This window comes from Pteropus alecto, unplaced genomic scaffold, assembly GCF_000325575.1.
Source record: "Pteropus alecto unplaced genomic scaffold, ASM32557v1 scaffold11, whole genome shotgun sequence".
In the NCBI taxonomy this organism is placed as follows: Eukaryota; Metazoa; Chordata; class Mammalia; order Chiroptera; family Pteropodidae; genus Pteropus; species Pteropus alecto.
The window spans coordinates 14607955-14632332 of NW_006431956.1; the positions used below are offsets into that span (position 1 = coordinate 14607955).

At 32.0% G+C, this 24378-nt stretch overlaps 1 protein-coding gene and 1 pseudogene across 1 annotated transcript in view; both read left to right on the top strand.

Moving 5' to 3' along the window:
• The window catches only part of GPR158 (G protein-coupled receptor 158), a 318792-nt gene that overhangs the window by 93294 nt on the left and 201120 nt on the right, over positions 1-24378 (top strand).
• LOC112475751 lies at positions 19553-19671 on the top strand (annotated as a pseudogene).

A 24378-nucleotide genomic window follows, 5' to 3' on the forward strand; every position in this document is an offset into this window, starting at 1 on the left:
AGCCATTTTATCTTTTGCTTTCTGGTAGCCTGGTGTTTCCATTGCTTTCTTGTCCTTGAGTTTCTGTTTTCTTTATTTTGTTTGGCTTTTGTGGGTTTCGCCTCTGGTTCTTCATGTTTTATGTTATATACTTCAGTTCTGAATCTTCTGTGTGTGGTTACCATTACGAATATGTAAAGGATAGTTATACACACACACACACACACACACACACACATGCATACATACATACATACATACATACATACGGTTATCCATTTTCTTCTGCGCATGCCTTATCTCCGTTCCCTTTTGCGAATTTGGATCTTTGAATCCTCCCCTTTTTAGTCATTGTTATCTCAGTTTGTCCCTATGTATGCTGAACGTTCATTATTATCTTGTTATAACAATTCTGTTCCTGTTATTAAGCTTATAATGCCTTGTTCTTAGTAAGGGTTTCACTCTTCTGCTTCTGTTTGCTTGACAGTCACTTTACTGCTAATTATGTATTTTTTTTGTTATTTTGCTGACCCCTTTCAGTATTTCCTGTAGTGCAGACCTCGTAGTCGAGAATTCCCTCAATTTTTGTGTATCTGGAAAGGTCTTAATTTCTTCTTTATATCTAAAGGAGAGCTTAGCTGGATACATTATTCTAGGCTTGTAATTTAAATATTTGATTCCATTTCTTTCTAGCTTGTAAGGTTTGCACTGAGAAGGCCGAGGATAATCTAATGGGTTTTCCTTTATAAGTTACCATTTTCTTCTCCCTGGGTGCCCTGAAACTTCTGTCTTTGTCATTGATTTTTGATAACTTTAATACAATGTGTCTTGGTGAAGGCCTATTTTGGTTGAGATCATTGGGTATTCTGTTGACTTCTTGAATTCCAAGCTACAGCTCATTCCTTAAATTTGAGAAATTCTCATCGACTATTTGTCTGAAAATGCTTTTTAGTCCCTGCTCTTTTTCCTCACCTTCAATGATGCCCATTATTCTTATATTTACTCTCCTGATATTATCAGCTAGTTCTTGAATTTCTCTTTCATTATTTTTCATTCTTTGGTTTCTTTCTTCTTCCTTCTGATTTATTTCTAGATTTCTATTTTCAGTATCACTGATCTTTTCCTACATTTGTTCGATTCTATTTCCCAAGCTTGCTATTTCATTTTTCAGCTCTTGCAGTGTGTTTTTTTATCTCCAGAAGTTCTATTTGGTACTTTTTGGGGGTTTCAGTTTCCTTGCTCTGCTTATCTAGGTGTTTTCTCAGTTCCTGAAATTGTTAATATGACTTGTTTCGGAACTCACTGAGCTTTTTCAGAAGTACCATCCTGAATTCTCTGTTACTTAAGTTGAATATTTCTATGTCTACAAGCGTGTTTTCTGGATATTTTTCTTTTTCTTTCTGAGATGCCTTGTCACTTTGGTTGTTCATGGTGTTTAATGGACTGTTTCTCTGCCTGGACATTAATGGAATGTATTCTGCTTTTTTCCCCGGAAAGAAGATTTATTATATAAGCGTCTCTCTTTAGCCTGCTGCAAAGAAAGTGCTTTTCCTTTGGTTTCCAGTAGGTGGCATCTAAGCCTCTTGGATCTCTGCTTTATATAAAGCCTTAAAAATACCTTTTTATTTTCTGATAGATATTTAATCACACTTACTACCCTCAGTTTCAGTCCCTGTCAGTGTTAGCAACAGATTTGGTAGCATTTGCTCAGATTCCCCTTGTGCTCTACGGTGATCGATCTCAGACGATATGGGGGAGGGGCCCTCTGTGTTAGGGATTGGGGGCTGTGGCTGAGCCTTGGTTTTGCAACCACGAACTGTAAAAATCAACTGTTTTTCCGCCGTCCTGCTTCTCTGCCTTCTGCCCGGATGACTAGGCCCTGCCACCAGCTGCATGGTGCTTACAGCACTCCCAGGTAAGGCTGTTCAGAGAACTGGCCTCACCTTCTTCCCTCTCCCTCCTCCTGCAAGGAGCTCTGGGGGCTTTGAGAGGCAGCTTCTTTATTTCTCCCAGTCCATCACACGGCACCTGGGTTTCTGACCTATGATAGCTCTTATGCGTAGATCCCACGCTCAGACGTGCTGGTATATAGTTTTGGTGGTTTTGTTGAGTTTTAGATGTTCATATATTGTTGTTTCAAGGGGAGAAATCTGGGGACTTCTCTCACTCTGCCATGTTTCCAAAGATCCCCTCAACAGTTAATTTTACAGTTTAACATTATTGTTTTTCCAGAATAATAATGCATGATACATAGGAAGCAATGTCATTTCTGATTTATCTTTGTCAGTTTACCTTTGCCTCAGGATTCAGTACTTTTGCTTTTGTCAAGAAACTAAGTGCACATGCAAATAAGAATAAAAAATAGCTGGATAACACCTGCTACAATTTATTGAATGTGTATGTGCGCATGTGGTATGTGTATGTGGTGTATATCTTCAGCTATGTGTTTTTTCTATAAAGATTTATATTTCTATAAATCTTCAAAATAATTCTGCAAATGAAGATTGAGGAACTTAAAGACTTTGCCCAAAGTCACTGGCTAATAGGCTAATAAGTAGTGAAGTGGATTTTAAAGTCACCCTTCTTTGACACTGCCTCTCAGAATATGAGAGAATCAAAGGAATGTAAATAACCTGATAAACCTCAAGTTTATAAAGCACGATCTTGGATAGGCTTTTCCGCAGTTCAGCAAGTGGGTGTCTAGTCTGTGTCTAAAGAGCTCACCATTTTGGAGGTGGCACATTCTACCTTTATGTAGTCTCTGACTCTTCGGAAGTTCTGAGAATTTCTAGGACTCTACTTGTTCAAATCCTCTTACACCCTTGGAGGTGCCTTCTGACAACATCTTAATGAAGCAGAATTTGAAAATAATCATCCTATATTTTGTTGCTTTCTTGACACTATCTCCCTGTAGAACTTTAAGGTCAACTAAGATAGAGAGAACTGGTTAATAGAAATCCGTTAATTATACTTTAGAAGTAGTATGTTAGCAAATCTGTCCCAGTTTGGTGGAATTTGTTATCTCTTTCCTCAAAAAATACTTTCCCTGAAACCTAGCACTCCATGTTTAGATCACGAACATTTAGTAGTTCATTTGTCAACCATTTATTAAGTCTTTACTATGTACCAGATACTGCACTAAGTGCTAGGGATATTGATAAGAGTAAGATCAAAGAGTAAGATCACTATTTACAGGGAACTCAAAGTATAGATAGGGGCCATACATAGGCCAATAGATAATTACAATAGTTATAAGATAATGTGATGATACAGTGACATATGTTTGCTCAGGATCATATGTAGACAGAGACAAGGGTTTCATCCCAGTTTAGGTAGATCAGAAAATGTGTCTTAGTGAAAGAGATGCTTGTGTTGTACCAAGAATGAGTTGGAAGTAAAGTACATAAGAGAAGGGAAACTGCATGTACCTCTGTGAGCCATGGTGTTTAACTTTTACTCTGAGTGATTTTGCATAGAGTAGGATTAAGAGGCAGACAAACCTGCAACAATTTATAAGGTGCCTTGAGAAATAAATCAGGAATATGGTTTTGGGTGGCTCAAGTCTCCTTACATTGTTAATGTAGCAGAGGTAGAAGCAGAGGCGATTAATCACGAGGGAGAAGTGGTATTTTAAGAATAAAATAATTACTCTTGGTTTAAGTTTGAGGCTCAGTCTTCAAAATGTGAATCAAAGGTATTGTAAGTGATTTTTTAAATAGCACTAATGTTGAATTTATTTTCATCCTCTTTCTCTCTCTCTCAAGCTTTTGTTGTCCTATTTCAGCATTCCTTGTCTTGGTCATCTATTAGCCTCTAGGCTTTAGTTCCTGGATTCATTTTCTGCATCTTTCCATTTTGTCCCAGTATTATTAACTCCTATATATATGATTTTCTTTCTCCCCTACATAGACTGATCTAGACAACTCATTATGTGAACTATATTCCTGTGTACCTTTGTCTTTCTTACTCTATTGGCCTTTGAGTCAACCCACTGAGCTCCCTTGTACCAATCCTATAAGTGAACTTTTTAGCCTCCACATTTTAGAGGTTTCATGCTGCTAGAGAAAATAATCTAATAATAGAAATATAAACTTATGAATTCTACTTTTAATAGTATCCTCACTAACATGCTTTAACTGCTCTGATTTCTCTCAACATTCACTTCAAATTTTTTCTTCTCTTCTCAAACCATTAACCCAACCTCCACTTTCCTCACTCTCTGAAGATTATTTTATCTTCTATCATGTCCTCTCACATCGAAGTCATTTACTTAGATATAAATGGTTTTCTCCCCAGGAGAATTGCAAAGGATCAGATATTTTACCTGCTAAAGGATAAATCCTCCCACTTCCAAATAGTCCTTGTTCTATCAGTTATCACTTCTCTTTTAACTTGTTTTTTTTCCAGTGCTACTTCTGTGTAGCTGAGAAACATGCCATCCTAAAACTGACCAAACATCATTGCCTACTATAATTTCTCTTCTAACTACTTTCCAATCTTTTTTCTCCCCATTCAGGTGACTTGAACTAGTAGTTTGCACTCTTTTCTCCATCACCATTTCTCATATACTCAGTAATCATCCAATATTGAAAAGTCATTGCCAATTCCAGTGGACGTGGTTCAGGACTTATGTTTAAGGTACTTGATATTGTTGCTCCTCCTTGAAACTCTAATCCTTTAGCCTCCATCATTACACAGACTCCTAGTTTTTCTTCTATCTCTGTGTGTTCCGTTTAAGTCAACTTTATGGACTCTTCATGTTCACCATGGGCAGTCTCATCCACTCATCATTTTTAAACACCATCATCAGTAATTTCTAAATATTTAACTTAAACTTTATTATTTTTCCCTAAACATAAGTCACATTTATTCATCTATGTGCTGAACATCTCAAACTCCCTCTGGTTAAAGTTTAACTCATTATCTTCCATCCACATGTTAAAACTGAAGCTCCTCCTGAACTACCTTTATCAACTGGTAATGTGTCGCCATGCCAGAATGCTAACAGTCATCCCTGAGTTTCTTCTTCATCCTTCACAGCTAATGAAACACAAAAATTTCCTCCTTTTTATCTTTAGTTCCTGAGATCCTCATTCTTCTTCACCTGGTCTAGTGCCTTCTAATGTATCTTCTTGCTTACACACTTTCCACTTTACAATTTGTCACCCAGAATTCTTCTATAATACAATGGGATCATCTAACATATGTGTTAAATTAACAAATCCAACAATTACTGTTTTGAGAAGGGACAAAGAGAGAGGGAAAGCAAATTTAAATATTACTGATGATTCCTACTACTTCATTCAATAAATATCTGCCCTGAAGTGAATTTAAGATGATAGGTATTTAGCTGGTCTTTAGGTATTTAGACAGTCTTATGGTGTGAGCATCTAAACAATGAGTACTTTTAGAATATAAAGGTATGGTGGGGTTTTTTTAGAATATAAAGATGTGGGGTACATGACAGTACCCCAAAATTCAACTAAGCTACTTCATCACTTTGTTTTCCAAGGAATGGTGACACAAACACACACATATACACACACACACACACAATGGTGATTCTCATTATTTGTGGTAGGTATGTTCTAGAAAGTCACTGAAAACACTAAATTCATTATATATGGAACTGTTACTCCAGGGGAAATACAGAGTTAGCTCCCTACAAGTCTCTGGTTATAGTTTCATCAAACTAATCAACACATAACCTCGTTTTATGTGTGTTTTTGTTTAAAGACACCTTATTTGATATATATATATAATATATATATTTGATATATATGTACATTTAACATTTACATATATGTTTGATCCATTGACATTGAACTCATGGCCAGTAGCATTGTTACTCATGCCTGAACAGAACTTATCTGACACATTTTCTCCATTAGGCATATCACAACCTTCTTACACTTAGGAATACTAAAAACCATTTTGGGACTATACTTGGGGACCATTTTAAACAGCAAAATCACCAAAAAGAAGCCCTAAAAAAAACCCCCCAAAAGCCATAGCATTAAATAGACCACAAAAAGGACACTTGTTTGTATTATTAGGGCTGAAACAAAAAGATAGTATGTCACCTTCTTTGACCTCAGCTTGGAATATGTGTATTGGATGACTTAAATTTTTTCCCACTTCTACGCATTTTGACAAATGGCTATGAAAATGCTGCAGTTAATTTTGGGGTTACAAAAAAATTTTAGTGAGCAGGTGAATTCCCAAATACAAAATCCATGAATGATGAGGATTGACTTATGTGTGTATGTATATATATTAAAAATGTTACACATTTTTTGAATTACATGAGTAAATTACAGTTGTCTTGCACTGTTACCGCTAAATAGTTGTATATATTTCCTAAGAACAAGGACCATCTGTTATATTACAATCATCAAAATTAAGAAATTAAAATTAATACAATATTATTATCTAATCTCAACACTTTATATTTCACTAATTGTTTCAGTACTATCTTTCATAGCTTAAAAAAATTTCTGGTCTAGAAACCAAACCAACCTCACACTTTGCATTTAAGTATCAGGTCTCTTTAGTTTCTTGTTGGGAACAGTTTCTCAGTCTGTTTTCTGACAGTTATATTGACTTGTAGAATGTTTTTCTCACTTTGGGTTTATCCAATACTTCCTCATGATTAGATTTAAGTAATGCATTTTTGTCAAGAGTATCACAGACTTTATGTGTTTTCAGTACATCATAACAGGAGGTATAAAATATCTATTTGTCTCATTATTGTTGATGTTAATTTTGTAGCCTTAGTTACACTTAGTGCATACTGGTTTTCTCCACTGTAAAGTTACTACTTTTCCCTGTTACTTATGGGGAAATGCTTTGAGATTTATACAAAATATTGTTAGAATTCTACTATAATGGAAATCTACTATAAAGAACTTTTGCTTCTCCTCATTAAGTAAATAATTCATTTATTTAAATAAGTATGAATTCATGGTTTTTATTATATACAATTGGTTATAGTCTGTTATGGTTTGAATTGTATCCCTAACAATTCCTATGTAGAAGTACTACCTCAAGTACTTTAGGATGCGATAGAGTCTTTAGAGTAGTAATTAAATTAAAATGAGCTTTCAATTTTCATGTAGTCTAATTTGTTTTCTTTGTTGTTGCCTGTACCTTTGGTGTCATATCCAAGAAATCTGTCAAATTTAATGTTGTGAAACTTTTGCTCTTCATTTTTTTTTCTAAGAGATACTTATGTTTAGATCTTTGATCCATTTGAGTTATTTTTTCTACATATTATTAGATAAGGGTCCAACTTTATTCTTTTGCATGTGGATATCTAGCTTCCCAGCACTCTTTGTTGAAAAGACTGTCTTTTCCCCATTGAATGACCTTGGCACCCTTGTGAAAAATCATTTGACAGTATATGTGAAGGTTTATTTCTGGGTTCTCTATTCATTCCATTGACTTATATGTCTCTTTTTATGCCAGTACCACACTATTGTGATTTCCATAGTTTTACAGTAGATTTGAAAGCAGAAAGTGGCAAGATTGTTTTGGGTATTCAGGGTCTCTTGAGACTCCATATGAATTTTAGGATGGGTTTTTCTATTTCTGCAGAAAAACATTGTTGGGATTTTGATAAGGATGGCACTAAATCTGTCGATCACTTTGGATAGTATTGACATTTTGACAATATTAACTCTTCCAGTCTATGAACATGGAATGTCTTTCCTTGTATTTATTTCTTCTTAATTTTTTTCAGCAATGTTGTGTAGTTTTTATTGTTCCTCCTTTAAGTTTTTAAGACTTCTTTATTTATTAGAGATATTAGCACTTTATTTGTGAGAGATGTTATAAATTTTTCTTCTGGTGAGATAGTGTTTTGACTTTACTTATTATATTTTTGCCATGCAAAAATTTTGTTTTTTTGGAGTGAAATTTACCTTTGTTCATGCTTCTGGATTTTGAGTCATAGTTAGAAATTCTCTGCTATAACCAATTAATGCTAGACTTTACCAGCATTTTTTTCTAGAGCTTGTATGGCTTTATTCTTATGTTGGATCTCTGGTATACATGGAATTGTGTATATTACAGGGTATGGATCTGATTTTATCTTTTCCCAAATGTCTATCTAGTTGTCTTAGCACTATTTATTAATACAGCTCTTCTTTTAGCTAAGGTTTGGTAATCTAAGATATCACCTTAATTTACTAAAATTCCATATTGGGTTTACTTCTTTTCTGTTTACTCCCCAATCTGCCTATTCATACATCAGTACCACACTATTTTGAATTACAAAGAATTACAAATTTTAATATTTGGTTAGGCTATCTTCCCACTTGTAGACTTTCTTTTTCAGTTTTTCTTTAATTTTGTTTGCATGCTTATTTTTCCACGTGAACTTTTGTAGCTCCATAAAAACTTTTTTTGATATTTTTATTGGAATAGTTTTAATTTATAAATTAACTTGGGGAGACATGGCATTCTTATGATGTTGAGTCATCTTATCAAAGAACAAGAGACATCTCACTTGTTCAAGACTATTTTTGTGTCTTTCAGAAGTGTTTTAAAGTTTTCTCACATAGGCTTTATATTTTTTAACTTTATTTGAAGTATTTTCTCTATTTTGCTGTTTTAAATGCTTTTATTTTACCATTAAATCTAGTCTACCATGTTATTCCTTGTGTATATAAAGTATATTGATTTCTGTATGTTAAATCTATGTTCTGATGCTTTATTGAATCATTTAGTTGTTTGATGTAGTTTTATCATTGATGTTCTGTAGTTTTTCAGAAACTGCAAATAATGATAGTTTTTCTACTTTTCATGTTCCCATGCTATAATTTAGCCGTTCTCAAACTTTTTGATCTCAAGACCTCTTTACACTCTTAAATATTTTTGAGTACCCTCAAGATTTTTTGATTGTGAGTTATATATATTAATATTTACCTAATTAAGATTAAGACTAAGAAAATTGCAACAGTTTATTAATTCATCTAAAAATAACAATGGTAAATTCATTACATGCTGGCACAGATTTTTCTTAATGAGTTACTTTTATTAACTTACAAGATTGATATTGTGTATTTTTATAAATCTCTGACTTCTGGCTTAATAGAAAACAGGTGAATATATCTGTTTCTGCAGTATATTTGATCTGTTGTTTCAATTTGTTGCAAGATTTTTTTCTGGTTTACTATATGAAGATTATCTAGCTTCATACAGATGTGTAGTGGGAAAACAAAGGAATATTTTAGTGATACTTTCAGAGAGCTGTAGATATTCTTATAGTCCAACATTTGATGTGTGGAAACTTCTTAATGTTATTGGTAATGCTGAATCTGAAACTATTTCCAATGCACGTTTTGTACGATGTTGCTTGAAACCCCATTAGTGTAACTTGCAGTTCGAATAAGTCTTTTACTCATGCATAACTTTGTTACATATGTATTGGAAATATTGTTTCACTGTGTTATACAAATATTTCAAATGTTAATACATTTCATTAGAAAATTTTAAAAAATCACATTTGTTAAAATTACTACTGATCTCATCAGAAAACCCTTTAATTATTGGGAAACTATCAGGCTCATGGTGGTAGATATAAGATTTCTAAAACTTGAATTTTGTCATTGGCAGCAACTCTCACCAGTTGTTTTCCTTGAAGTTTGCTTTGTTCATTTTCTAAAAAATGCCTGCCAGATCTTCAGTATGAATAACTATAATTTATCTGTCAATTTTTCTTTTAAAGTAAATGGTGTTCCATAAAATAAGTGCTAATTCAGCTCACAACTGAAACAATTATACAAGTTATTTTCTTTGAGACAAACATTATAATTTGGCGTGCAGCATAAGTCCTTTATGCATAGTTTCCCTTTCATCACAATGAAGGTGAAAAAGAACTGTACTCAAGGATTGAGACTTAATAATATTAACAATTTTTACTGCTTGATTAATGACATTCTTAAGTGAAACTGGAATTTTTTTGTAGTGCCTAACAGTAAAGTATACAGTAGATACTGGTAAAGTATGATGCCATTGCCTTGATTCATATTAAGATTCTGGCAATTTTAACTCCCATGCTTTTGCATCATAATTAAAATTATCAATACAGTAGAAAAAGCAAGCAATATATTAATATTACTGGGAGAAATGTTTTGACATTTCAAACCCCTTGAAAAGAGTCTTGGGAATCACCAGGGGTTTACAGACCACGCTTTAATAACCACTGATGTAGTAAGTTTTTCTTTTCTAACTGCATTTACTGTTGCCAGTATGTTAAATAGTAATGGGCAAAGTAAATATTTCATCTTCTTTCTAATCTTAAGGGAAATATCTCTTGTATTTCCCCGTTAAGTAATATCTCTTGTATTTCCCCATTAAGTAATATCTCTTGTATTCCCCATTAAGTAATATACTGTTTTTAAAGAGTATATATTTTATTATGTAAAAAAGGGTATGCCAATTTCTGTATTCTTGAGTGCTTTTTAATTAGAATCAGATGTTACATTCTGCCAATAGGTTTTTGTTTTTATTTTTTTGTAATCTATAATAATAATATTTTCCTCCTCAGATGTTTTATTATGTTGTATTTATGAATGGACTCTCTAATTTATTAATAGTTTCTGGAATAAACCTCACTTGGTCATAATATATACATTTTAATGTAGAGTCGGCTTGTTGGATTTAGTTTTTATCTTAGTAATGACATTGATAAGTGATATTGATCTGTAATTTTCTTTTGTTATATTGTCTTCACAGATTGTTTTTAATGTTATACTTCTCTATACAAAGAATTTAGAAGACAGACTTTATTTTCTGTCTTGTGGAATAATTTATATAGCATTGGGATGATCTGGTATTTAAAGGTTTGGTAGAATTATCCAGTGAAACCATCAGATCCTGAATCTTTTTAGTTGGGAATTTCCTCCAAATTTTCTCTGTATATGTGTTATAAATTGGTCTTGTTAAGCATTGTATCACTAATTGGGTAAATTTTGTAAACTGTATTTTCCTGGGAAATTATTAATTCATATAAGTATTCAAATTTATTGACATAAATATTTGCATTTATGCCTTTTTATTTTTAAATTCTCAATGATTGTTTTCTCATTAGTTTTTGTGCTATATGTTTGCTTCCCCCCGCTTTTTTAAAAAGGTATTTTTTTCAATTTTTCAAGAAACCAAGATACTGATTTATTAATTAGATCAATGCTTTTCTGTTTTCTCCCTCATTGATTTTTGTGCTTATCTTTATTATTTCCCTCATTTTGTTTCTTTTGGTTTCCTTTATTGTTTTTTCCTCTGGCTACTCTGCCACATTTATTTTCATTCTTTTGTTTTTATTAACAAAAGTACTTAATACTATAAATTATCCTCTGATTGTTTTAAATATATTTCATGCTAATATGTACTATTTATTATCGTTATTATTAGAAAGTCTCAAATTACTATTTATTTTTTTCCTTTTACTGAGAGTTGTTTAGTAGGAGAGTTTTTTCCCCTTAATATTCAAGAATAAGGGACTTTTTGTATTTTATTGTTAATTTCTAGCTTTACTGAATTTTAGCCAGAAACCATTGTTCGTAATACTTCTATTTTATAAAACTTATCCATATGATTAATATATGGTAAACTTTTGTGAACATTTCATATGCACTTACAATGAAGGTGTATTTTCTAACTCATGAGGATAAAAAATTTGATATATATAATAGACTACAGCTTATTGATTATATACTTTTGGTCTGCTATATCTTTACTTAGTTTTCATACATTTAATGTCTTGTACTGAAAGTGGTGTGTTAATTATTATGTTTCTATCTCTTCTTGAATTTCTTTATTTCTGCTTTATGAAGGTGGTTGATGTATTAATTAGTGCAGAAATATTTATGAATGTGATATATTTATTATGAATTGTGGCATTAGCTTTAAAAAGAGTTCTTTGTTATGTTTAATGCTTTTTGATTGAATTATACTGTATCAGATAGCAAGATCACAACCCCTGCTTCCTTTTTGGTTCCATTTGGTTTAGATTCCTTATTTTTTCTGAATCACTTTGTTTTAGGTGCATCTTTGCTTATTTAGCATGTAGATGGTCTTACTGATGAAGAAATTGAAGGTTTTGTTTTGTAATTGGTTTGTTAAGCCTATCCACATTTACTGACTGTTCTATTTTATTTCAATTCTTTAATAGTACATTGTTTTAATTTCTATGTGTGTTGTTTTATTTGCTGCCCCCTCCCCCACTTGTGATTTATTTGTTTTGTATTTTAATTTCTAAAATTTCCTTTGGTATTTAAGAAGGTTTTTATTTTTTCTAGTGGTTACTTTTGTACTTGAAATACATTTTGAAATGCTTTTAGACTTTATTTTTTTATTTCACCTTTTGCTATCTAATTTGTCAGTTTCAAAATATATCCTTTGACCCATTGCTCATAAAATAGTCAATAAGCTTATTCTACTTTATTTTTCTCTCTCTTCTTTTTACCATATTTTATCGATTATACATTTTAAAAAATATCCTGTCTTCACTGTCTTCATCTTTTTTTTGTCTTATATCTACAATAGATTTTTTCCAGAAATGGTTAGATGATACTCGCTTGTAAAATGCTCAAGAAGGGCTCATGTGTACCATATTCTATAAATTGTTTCATGTTTAAACTTTTTCTATAGTCTTGATAGTTGAAAGACAGCTTGAACTGGATATAAAAACTACATTTCATATTTTCTTTGCTTTAATTCTTGAAAATGCTTTTCTATAGTTTCCTTGCTTTGTATGTTGCTTGTGAGAAGTCTGATGTCCATCTAATTCTCTTGCTGTTGTAAGTTATTTGATCTACTTTTTTGAAACCCTGAAGATTTTTCTTTGTAATCTAATAGTGTTAATAAGGTATGTCCCAGAGTTGATCATTAAAGATTAATTTTCCTGGGTAAATGATAAGCTCTTTCTATATATCGATTCAAGTAAAGGTTCCAAGCTTTCTTAGTTTGTAGTGCCCATAGAGTCTCAGAAACATTTTCATGGAGGTCTTAGGCCAGAAGAAATGTATAATAGTTCTATTCATTAAGTATGCTGGTCTAAACAGTAAATAGTTATGTCCTAACAACTGGTGGCCACTTGAAAACAATTAGAAGAAAAATATAATGTTATTTGTTCCTAATTCAGATCACCTACTATTGGGCTGTGTGAAACCTGCACAATTTCTCAAACCTTAGAATGAAATTGTATATTGCCTATCATATATTGATTCTCACATTGTACTTGCTTTTTATTGCAATAACTATTGATGATTCAACTTCACAAAGATTTGAAACTATGAAATGGTGCTATCTCATGTTGAATCTGTGAACTAATTTGAATTACTTGTTTGTGTGATTTTCAATAGATGTCGAATATTACTGCTTTTTTCCAAAAATTTAAAATATCCCATATCATGCCTGTGAGTTCATTCAGTATACTGCTATACCTCAGCACACAGTTTGGGAACCATTGGATAAGGTCTTCTTTTACTTCTGGAAAGTTCTTTTGGTATATAATTTTAAATATTAGTTCTTATCCATTTTTCAATTTTCTTTCTTTGGGGACTTCAATTTTACGTGTGTTATACATTCTTTGACTATTTTAACTACTTTCTTTCTGACTTTTCTCATATCTTTTAAAGCTCACTTACTGTCTCTTGATTTTCTTTTTCTTTTTTTTCCCCTTTAGTACCAGCTGTTTTTATTCATATCCATTCTTTCTTGGGCATTTATAATTTAATTTTTATTTCTAATTTAATTTTTGTCTTTTTCTTCTATTTCTTTTCTGAATTAAAAAAAAAAGTCTAAGTTTCATTATCTCTTCCTTTTTTTAAATTTTATTTTTCATTTTTAATTTCTGGTTCAATATTTTTTCATAGCCCCCAATTATCTACTTGTTTGAGGTTATTTAATACATTTAGAATCTTGTGCTATCATTTTCTTTTGCTTTATGTTTAGGTTTTTATCAGCCGAATTATTTTTGTTCTCAATTTGTATTTTCTTCTTATAGTAGCTTTGATTATACCTCTACTTTCCTGAATAGGGTTGGTAGTTTGGATGTGAGTTTTGAGATTTCTAGTTCAACAGTCACATACTTCTGTCACTAAAGAAATTATTTAATGGATGCTTTCTTTGGAAAGTAGTGAGAGGAGGGGAGGGATTGTGTTCTTCAGTTTTGTGCCTTTTTTTTTTTTTAATGTATCTTGCAGCATCTTGAATTTACCTGTCTGGTTTTTCTTTCTTTTCTCTTATGGTATAATTTCCAATGGGTGCCTCTCCCTTTCTTTTTTATTTCTTTCTCCATCCACATTGCCTTTTCAAGATGACCTTTTGTGATCCTATCTGCACTTTTAAGTCCCTTACCTATAATTATTAATTAACACTAATCTATGAGAACTTTTTTCCCCCAGTATTTTCACACCTAGGGTGATTTCTCATTCTAAGGGTGATTCATTTTAATTATAGGCAATTAATTCTATTCTTTTCTCTTCTGTATAGCTTTTTTCCTGTACCCTGACTTATCTTAAAGACTTGGGACAGAATATTACGAAATAACTTCACCTTTTTTTCTGCAAGGAGATAAGTTGATTTTTGTAGTGTTCTCTGTCTTCTAGTTATACTGTAAGTATGTGCTTTGTAGACTTTATTCTTATTGTTGAACTATATTGTTTCTGGAAGATGTTTGTAATATTTTTATTTATATGATTATGATTATCTTAGCTGTACTCAATATATCTTATTTAAAAATGAAAATCTGACAAGTTTCATTTCTGCTTTAAATTCATTAGTTGTCTTTAGGCTCCAGTCAGGTACTGTAACCATGTAAAAATGGCCTAAATTTAATAAAATAAAGAATGTTGTTCCTGTGGAACATAGGAGATTTTATTTTTTGCCTTTGGGTATTCATATGTAAAAGTTCTAAAAAAGTGTCATTTTGATGTAACAGGGTATTTCTTTTGGGTCTTCTGGTACATTTGTTCTCCTACATAAGTTACAATCCCTGGGCTGAAGGTCAACATCTAAATTCTTTAATATGATATGGAAGACTTTCTCCTACTTGTCTCTTCTGGACTTCTTGCTCTAAGGGAACTAAACTGTACATAGTTTTCTACATGCACGAGGGTCTTTGAGTCTGTTTCTTTGCTAGAATGGCCTTTGCTTTCCTTGTTTTCTTGGTTGATGTAAATTCATCTTTCAGGATTCTTCTTGAGTGTCACATCTGCCAGAATTCTTTCCTGACTGACTTTTAGTCTAAAGTAGGTAACCTTCAGTGTCCATTTTTATAATCCTGTGAATTTCTCTATCATCACACTTGTCACAGTATACTGAAATTTACTGTGTACGCAATAACCTGACCCACTAGATTGAATATTATAGAGGCAAGAACCAAGCCTTATTCATCTTTTTTGTTCCTAGAATCTAGTACAATGCCTGGAATATAATTGATTTTCAATAAGAATTTGTCAAACAATACTGAAAGTAAAGTCTCAGAAGTTCAAAGAGAATCTTTTGGACTAGATACACTGGTCTTTAGGATGAAACCTAATATGAATTGATAAAATTCTGAGAATAAGTAAAGAGCCATGTAATATTTTTTTTAGTTAATGAGGAATCTTATTTGTTGCCATATGGGTTAATTTTATCTAAAACAAAACCATATTATAATGAAGATAAATAGTTATCGATATAGAAAAATTATTTTTCTATCTAGACTTATCACAGTGGTGATACTATCCTTCATGTAAAATATTGAGAACCCTTAACCATCAATAGCTAATGCCTTGTATTTGTTTATTTGTTTGTTTATACTTATGGATGATGATAGTTGATATTGCTAAGACTTAAAGAACAATTGATTTTTTTGTGTATTATAGCAAATGTAAAAAATATGTTCCAAATCATTCTTTATATATAGGTGTATTTCTTAAGCACAGTTGATCATGGTATAGCATGGCTGTATTTAGGCAGAGTACAGGGATGCTGAGGTGGCCTATGCATCTATACATATCTTAAAGACTTGGGACAGAATATTATGAAATAACTTCACCTTTTTTTTATTTTATTATTTTATTATTTTTATTATTTTATTATTTTATGGCTCAGCCACACAATGTATCTTACCTTCTACACGCTAGTCTTGTGATGGTTCTCATTTTTCTACTCTATTATCTTCAACGATGAGCTTTTAGTGATCTATTTATATTTTGTGTTTGTCTTAGTCCATTTGGGCTGCTATAAGAACATACCACAGACTGAGTATCTTAGGAACAACAGAAATTTATTTCTCAAAGTTCTGAAGGCTGGGAAGTCTGAGATCAGAGTGCCAGCATGGTCACATTGTGGTGAAAATCATCCTCCTGGTTCATCACTGGCACCTTCTAGCTGTGTCCTCACATGGTGAAAGAAGTGAGAATCTCTGTGGAGTCTCATTTATAAGAGTTCTAATCCCATTTATGGGGGCGCCAGCCTCATGATCTAAGCATTTTCCAATGCTCCACATCCTGATATCATCACTTTAGGGTTTCAACAAATGAATTGAGGGGACACAGACATGGCACTGCTTTTTGTGACTCAGAAGATTAGCTAAGATTAGAAAAGTTTTTCAGATGTTGCATCTTATTTGTTAAAGAGCCTAGGCACTTATAGACTGTGGACATAGAAAAGAGAGAAGCTACTTGGACTTTCTGTGAGTCTGATCCTCACTCTACCATGGTGTTGACCATGGTGTTGCATAGCTGAGCTGTTCACTTGTTAAAAACAGCAATCGAAATCCCATGGATATGACTTTTCTGGTGGTAAGAGTAGTTTTTGGCAATTGCTGTGCTCCGTGTAGAGATAGAATTGTGTTTATAAATTGGCAAACTATTATGGGATATTTAGTGTGTGGAGATGGCCTTAAAAATTCCAAAGGTATAAGTAACAAATTTGCATATACACACTGGTTTTTAATATTGAAATGTCATTTGGATTTTATTCTCAAAATGGATTAGCATTTGAGGGCTGAATTAAAATAACAATTCTAAAAATAGCGAACGTTGCACTAGCAGGATTTTTTGTTCTGATCAACTAACTTAATGTGTAAGATAGATAAGTAATGTTTTCAAGGTCTCTGGTATAGGTAAGTGAATTTTATCTAATCTTTCCTTAATATATCTAATTTGGAAGAGAATTGTGAATATATATGTATAGTTTACACAGTGGCATCTATCTGTGACTTATACATACGTGGAGTTCTTAAAAGTTTGCATAGTGTGGAGTTATAGAAAGGCCTTTGGACTGTATATGTAGACTTTTTCTTAATCCTTGCTTGCCACTGATTAACTGTTTGAACCTGTTCAGAACACTTAATCTCTCTAGGTATCACTTTCCTCAACTGAAAGGTAAGGAAGTTTCAGTAGACAATCTCGAGACAATAGGTACTCTCCTGCTCTCTGAGTCAGATGCACAATTTAAAGCTAAACATGTATTTCTGTTGGTGTGAACTGGAGAATACTGAGTTGAATGTTTTGGTCAGGAAGCTGAACATTACATTGGGAAAGCATTTCCAGGCTCATTGGGATTTGTATTTCCAGGGAATTGTAATGCCTAATAAACGTTTGTACTTGAGGATTGCAATTAAAAAGTAATGTCTTTTTGAATAAACACACAGACCTCTACTAGTTTTAGACCCAATGCATCCATAGAGAATCAATTAAAGGAAGGGAAGCTCTTTGGAATATTGGAGAATTTATCTTGCAGCTATGTTTACCCAGAAAGTACACTGCTTTTACTTAGATTTTTTTTTGTATTATTTTGGATATTTCGGAGATGTGATGGGGAATATTGTTACCACCATGAAATTGTTACAAAGAACACTTTTAATAGGGAATGCTTTTATACCTTTTGGCTATCTAAGAACACACTTTGTATTACTTTAATCCTTTTAAATTATTCCCACTGATTCTGCCTAGAATTGAGTGTAGATAGATAGATAGATACCCCAAAAGTAAGACCATACTGTAGACCCCTGAAACTTTACCATAAGGAGAATTTAGCTATGTCTATTAAATTTGTTCTTTATCTTACATATTTTCTAGTTATAGCATTTCATATTTTTGTCTTACTTGTAATGAGGGATACTTGTAAAGGATTTATATTTATAAAAGATATGTCAATTTTTAGACAGCCTTTTTTAAAAAAAAGATCTTCATGGTTTTAAAGCTTGATTAAAAAAGCATCTAGCTCAAAGTTAATTTATTTGTATCACAGTTTATGTGAATACTTAGGAATAAATAGATCATTATGAATAGATCATTTAGGCTGGGCAAAATTTCTGCAGGTCCTATTCCAGTGGCAAGTTGTTGCTGATCTAGCATGGTCTTTGTTCTTTGCTCTTATTTTGTGTTTGCCTTTGTCCTATTTCAGTTGCTAAAACCTCTATCAGAAGGTGAGGAAGTGATAATTTTCTTGTACTCTGAAAATTAAGACTATAAATGTCTGAAATGATCTTCTAATGCATTGTTAAAATTCAACTATAATCTGACCATTTAGTAGCTATATACGTACTGAAAATTTCTTAGAAAAACAGAGACCCTTGGGGGCCTATCTTTGGGGAAATTGTTTTATATCCAAAGGTCCTTCCTTAGCAAAGAAAATCTTAGTATTCTTTTTTATTTGCCTGAAATGTTCCGTTTTATGTATCATTATCTAAAAGCTGAGAATATATTGTTTATCGGTAGTTATTCAGAATAGCCTGAAAGCTGGGGGAAAAATGAAAATGGCTTATGAATAATTAAATTTAGTAAGATCATTTTTTGGAGGAGAAGAAATGAGAGGGATAAAAGATTTATCTACCATATTTGACAAGAAACTTGCAATTCCTTCTTGGGTTTTAAAGCATTATATGTGAGCACCAGGTTATGACCTCAATATTTTTCCGTTAGTGCATTATAGATCCACATGAGACCGATGTATTTATTTTCTAAATCAGAGATTTATGTTAATTTTCAGTAGGTCTGGTTGAGTAGTATTCTATTGCATGCATGTAGCACAGTTTATCCATTTAGTTGTTGATGAACAGTTGGGTTGTTTTCTGTTATTATTACAAATAAAGCTTCTATAAATACTTGTGTGTACAAGTCTTTGTATGGAAATATACTTTTATTTCTCTTGTACAAATACCAGAGAGTAGAATGGCTGGATATTATGGTAGGTGTGTATTTTCACTTTTGAAGAAACTGTCAAACTGTTTCCCAAAGTGTTTGCACCACTTAACATTCTTAACAGCAGTGCTTCAAATCCTTAGAGGCACTTGTTACTTTTAAATTTTAAGCATTCTGAAATATGTTTAGTGGTATCTTATTAAGGTTTTAATTTTCCTTTCTCTAGTAACTAATGATATTGGCAACCTTTCATTGTGTTTATTTGCTATCCATTTATCTTTGGTGAAACATGTCTTCAAATTTTTTTTTTATAATTGGGTTGTCTATTTTTTAAAATTGCCAATTTTTAAAATTTGGTTGCTTGTTTCCTTATTGTTTAGTTTTGAGCTTTTAAAAAATATATATATATATTCTAGATGCAAATCTGTTTCACCTATGGCCATGCCACCCTGAACAAGCCCGATCCTGTCTGATTTTGGAAGCTAAGCAGGGTTGGGCCTGGTTAGTACTTGGATGGGAGACCACCTTGGAAGACCAGGTACTGTAGGCATAAAAAAATAAAAAATAAGGGATTGTAAAATGACAAGGTCCTTGCAATCTGTGAGGTCAACGAAGGGTTGCCTTGCCTAAAAAAAGAGAGCAAATCTGTTTCAAATATATGATTTGTAAAATTTTCTCCCAGTCTTTGTCAGATCTTTATATTATCTAAACAGTATGTTTTGAATAGCAGAAGTTGTTATTTTGATGAAGTCTAATTTATCAATGTTTTCTTTAAAGGGTTTCAGTTTTGGTGATCTAAGAAATCTTTGCCTAAACCAAGTTCAAAAATATTTTTCCTATGTTTTATATAGATATTTTATAGTTTAAGTTTTACCTTTGAGTCTTGATCCATTTTCAGTTAATAATTATATTGGAGCAAGATTATCCTATTTTTCTGATGATTGTCTTTGTCAAAAATCAGTTGTTCATGTGTTGGTCTATTTCTGGACTCCATTCTGTTACATTAACCTATTTATGTATCTTTCTGCCAATACCATAGTGTGCTGATAACTGTAGCATTATAATAAGTTTTGAAATTAAGTAGGTGTTAGTCATTTTTTTCCAAATTGTTTTGGTTATTCTTGGTACTTTATAGTTTTATATTAATTGCAGAATAATCTTGTCAATTTCTATAGAAAAAACTTTCCTTGGATTTTGATAAGGATTGCATCAAGCCTACAGCCCAATTTGGGGAGAATTGGCAGGTTAATAGTCATGAGTCACTTGACCCATGCACATAGTACATCTCTTAATTTATTTAGGTATTCTTTAATTTCTCTCAGAAAAGTTTTGTGGTTCTTGGTGTACAACCCTTGCTCCATTTGTCAAATTCATTTCTAAGTGTTTCACATTTTTTTAATGTTATTTTCAATGACATTGGTTTTTACTTTTAATTTTTAGTTGTTTATTGCTATGTTCTGTATAATGATCTTATATGCTGAAATTTTGTTAAGCTGAATTATTAGTTTTAGAACCTTATTTTGATATTCATAGGATTTTCTAATTAGAAGATTATGTCATCTGTGAATAAAATGGTTTTACTTCTTCTTTTTAATCTGGACACATTTTATTTTTTTTGCTTATCTTACTGCAATGTCCAGAACCTCCAGTACAATGTTTAATAGACATGATGAAAGTGGATATCCTTGTGTTATGTGTAAATTCATGAAGGGTATTGGCCTGTAGTTTCTTTTCTTGTTTTTTTTTCCAGATTTTGGTATCAGAGTAATGTTGACCTTAGAGGGATGGGGAAATAATCCCTCTTCTTTAATTTCGTGCAAGAGTTTGTGTAGAATTGACATTAATCTTCTTAAATGATTGTTAGAATTCTCCAGTGAAGCCATTTGGGCATGGATTTTTCTTTATAGGAAAGATGTTTAAACTACAAATTTAATTCCTTTAATAGAAATAGGATTACTCATATTATTCATTTCTTCCTAACTGAACTTTGGTATTTATTCTTTAAGGAATTTGTGCATTATACTTAAGTTATTGAATTTATTGGAATAAGATTGTTCATAATTTCTTATTCTTTAAATATCTTTGGAATCTGTATTGATATCTGCTATTTTCTTCCTAATATTGGTAATTTGTGTCTTCAGTCTTTATTTTCTAATCAGTCTGAGTAGAGATTTATGAATTTTATTAATTTTTCTCAAAAAAGTAGCTTTTGGTTTTATTGTTTTATTTTTTCTGTATTTCCTATTTTTATTTTTCTACTCTACTGTTTATTAGCTTCTTTTTCTGCATTCTTTGGATTTCAGTTGTTCTTTGTTTCCAGTTTCCTTAGGTAGAAGCAATAGTCCTTGGTTTGAGGTGTCTTTTCTTTTCTGATATAGGTGTTAGCAGCTATAAATTTTCCCTCAGTATTACTTTATTGACACTCCATACATTTTGATATGCTGGTTTTTGTTTTCACTTTGGTCAAATGCTCTCTAATTTTATTTTTACTGTCTTTTTTTTAACCTATGGATTATTATTTAGAATTGTCTTTTTAGGTTTCCAAGTATTGAGGATCTTTCTTTTGTTGAGATTTTTTAATTGATTTCTAAATTAAGTTCATTGCCGTCAGAGAACACACTTTGTATTACTTTAATCCTTTTAAATTTAGTAAGACTTATTTTATGACCCAGAATTTAGTTTATCTTAGGAAATATTCTGTGTTCCCTTATAAAGAATGTGTATTCTGCTTTTCTTGGGTAGAGCGTTCTCTAAATGTTAATTGGGTCAATAGCAGTTGATAGCATTGCTCAAGTCTTCTACATCCTTGTGGATTTTCTACTTGTTCTGTCAATTGTTGAGAGAGAGGTATTGAAATAAGCAACTGTAATTGTGGATATATTTTTCTCTTTGCAGTTCTATCAACTTTTGCTTCCTGTATATTATTTTTATTGAGATATAGTTTATATATATTACATATAACATATATATGTAATATATATATATGTATTTTGAAGTCATATTATTAGGTACATAAATGTTTAGGAAATTTCTATCTTCCTGATGAATTGACTCTTACCATTATGAAATTTCTTCTTTAACACTAGTATTATTGTTTTCCTCGAAAACTACTTTGTCTAATATTAGTATAACCCATGTGGGAGAGGAGGACATCTGCATGGAGACAGATGGCAACAGAGACAGGAGATAATTTATATAGAGGAGGATTGATCTAATTAATTAAGTAAGTAAGTAGGTGTAATGAGACCCAGGTTTCTCACTGTCTGTGGACACACAAATTTTGAAAGAAAATTAGAATATACCTGTGATATTGGATTAAAATCAGAAATATCAGTTGAAATTAATGTTTTTAATACATAAAGAAATAACTATTAATGTAAATATCTGTATATCTGTTTATGTTTGTGTATGTGTTCATGTATGTGGTACATATTTATATTTCTTAGTCCTGTCCACCAAGCAACCCATACCTAAAGTCCAGGTCTTTCTTTCTAAATATCACTCTCCATGAAAAGGAACCAGGACTCCTTGGAGAAGTGTCTGATTCTGGGACAAAGACAATGAAAGCACAAGATGAGCCTGGAATATCTTGTATCAGAAATCAAAAGAGTTCTCAAAGAATAATGGTATTTATCCACAGGTACAGAACCTAACCTGACACTCTCTAAGTCAGGTTAAATTTTCCATCAGAATAAGTAATGATTATTATGGATTTTAACCCACCGAGTAACATAAGAAACCAGGAGTTGAATGAATAATACATACATGCATATACACACATACATACATAAACAGACACAGGTTTGATGAGAAATGGTATAGCAACATGGTTTCACAATACTCCCCCACAAAATAATTATTAATTACAAAGGAGGAAGAGCTGTTTTACAATGGAAAAGCCTGAAGATACCACCTTAATTAAGTAATCATAGTAATGGGACAGTTTGAACTTGCGTGCACCTGATACGATACAATGAAAAAAACAAAGCATCACTTCTGTGATATTCTTGCCAAATATGCAAAAGCTGAATCTCTGTGCAGAAACATCAATTAAACTCAACTTGAGTTACATTCTGCAAAATAACTAACCTATAATCTTCAAAAAGGATCAAAGCTTATTATAAATGTTAAAGAAATACTGAGAAATTGTTACAGACTGAAGGGGATTTACAAGATAAAAAACATGATTCTGAACTTTTTTTTCTGCAGTGATGAAAATTATGGGGACAAATGGTGACACTAATGGGGTCTTTGTATTAGGTGATAACAGTCAATATTAAGTTTCTGATTTTGATACTTGTATTTAATTTACATAGGAGAATGCCTTTCTTTGTAGGAGATATACTCTAAAATATTCAGGTATGATGGGTTATCTGATTGTCAATCTTAATGGTTCAGGATAAAAAAATTCTTGTATTGAACTTGCAATTTTTCTTTAAGTTTATGATTAACTCAAAAATTAAAAAAGACTTGCAAAGAGCATCAAAGTTGTAATCTACCTGGCTTCAGTTGTGTTATTGGCTAATTTTAAAATTATTCTAGGGAGCTTAATGATCTTTTCCTAAAAATTTTAAGTTGTCTTGAACTATCTGGGCTATTTCTGAAGATAGGCTCTCTGGTAGAAAAGAGAAAGAAACATTTTGCAATGAAGGAAAATGGAAGGAAGGATAGGGAGTTTAATTGATTTTCTCTCCAGATAATTGTTACAGCCAGAAGTAAAATATTGGCTTCATTATTTTAAAACCAGTTTCTAAAAGTATTTTATAACTTAAAATTGTGTGAAAGTACCTGAACAGTTCTGGTCCTGTATTCCTTGTCTAAAAATGAGAGTTGGATTAAAGTGTTCTCCAGTTTGTGACAGTAGATTATAGTGTTACACTCTGTCAGGGGCTCATGGTTAGAACTACTGTAGTCTGGTATGATTTTGTCACTGTAAAGAAAATCCCCTAGCAACAAAATGTCTCTCCGGTGGTCTGAAATTCTCAGTATTAGATCTATTCCTTTGGATTAAGATAACATTTCTTAAAGTGTCCTTTAGAGAGCAGTAATGTCTTTATTATTATTATTATTATCTTGTCAAATACATTAGAAAACTCTAGGTTAAACTGATTTCTTTAGCTAGAGTTTTCAAAACTGTTAAAATGCCAGAATGCTTTGTGACTCTGTAAGAGAAATGTACAACTCATTGTTTCTCAAACTTAGTTGCCCAGGGAATTAAGGCATTGTTTTATGGAAAACATGTTGGGAAAAGCTAGAT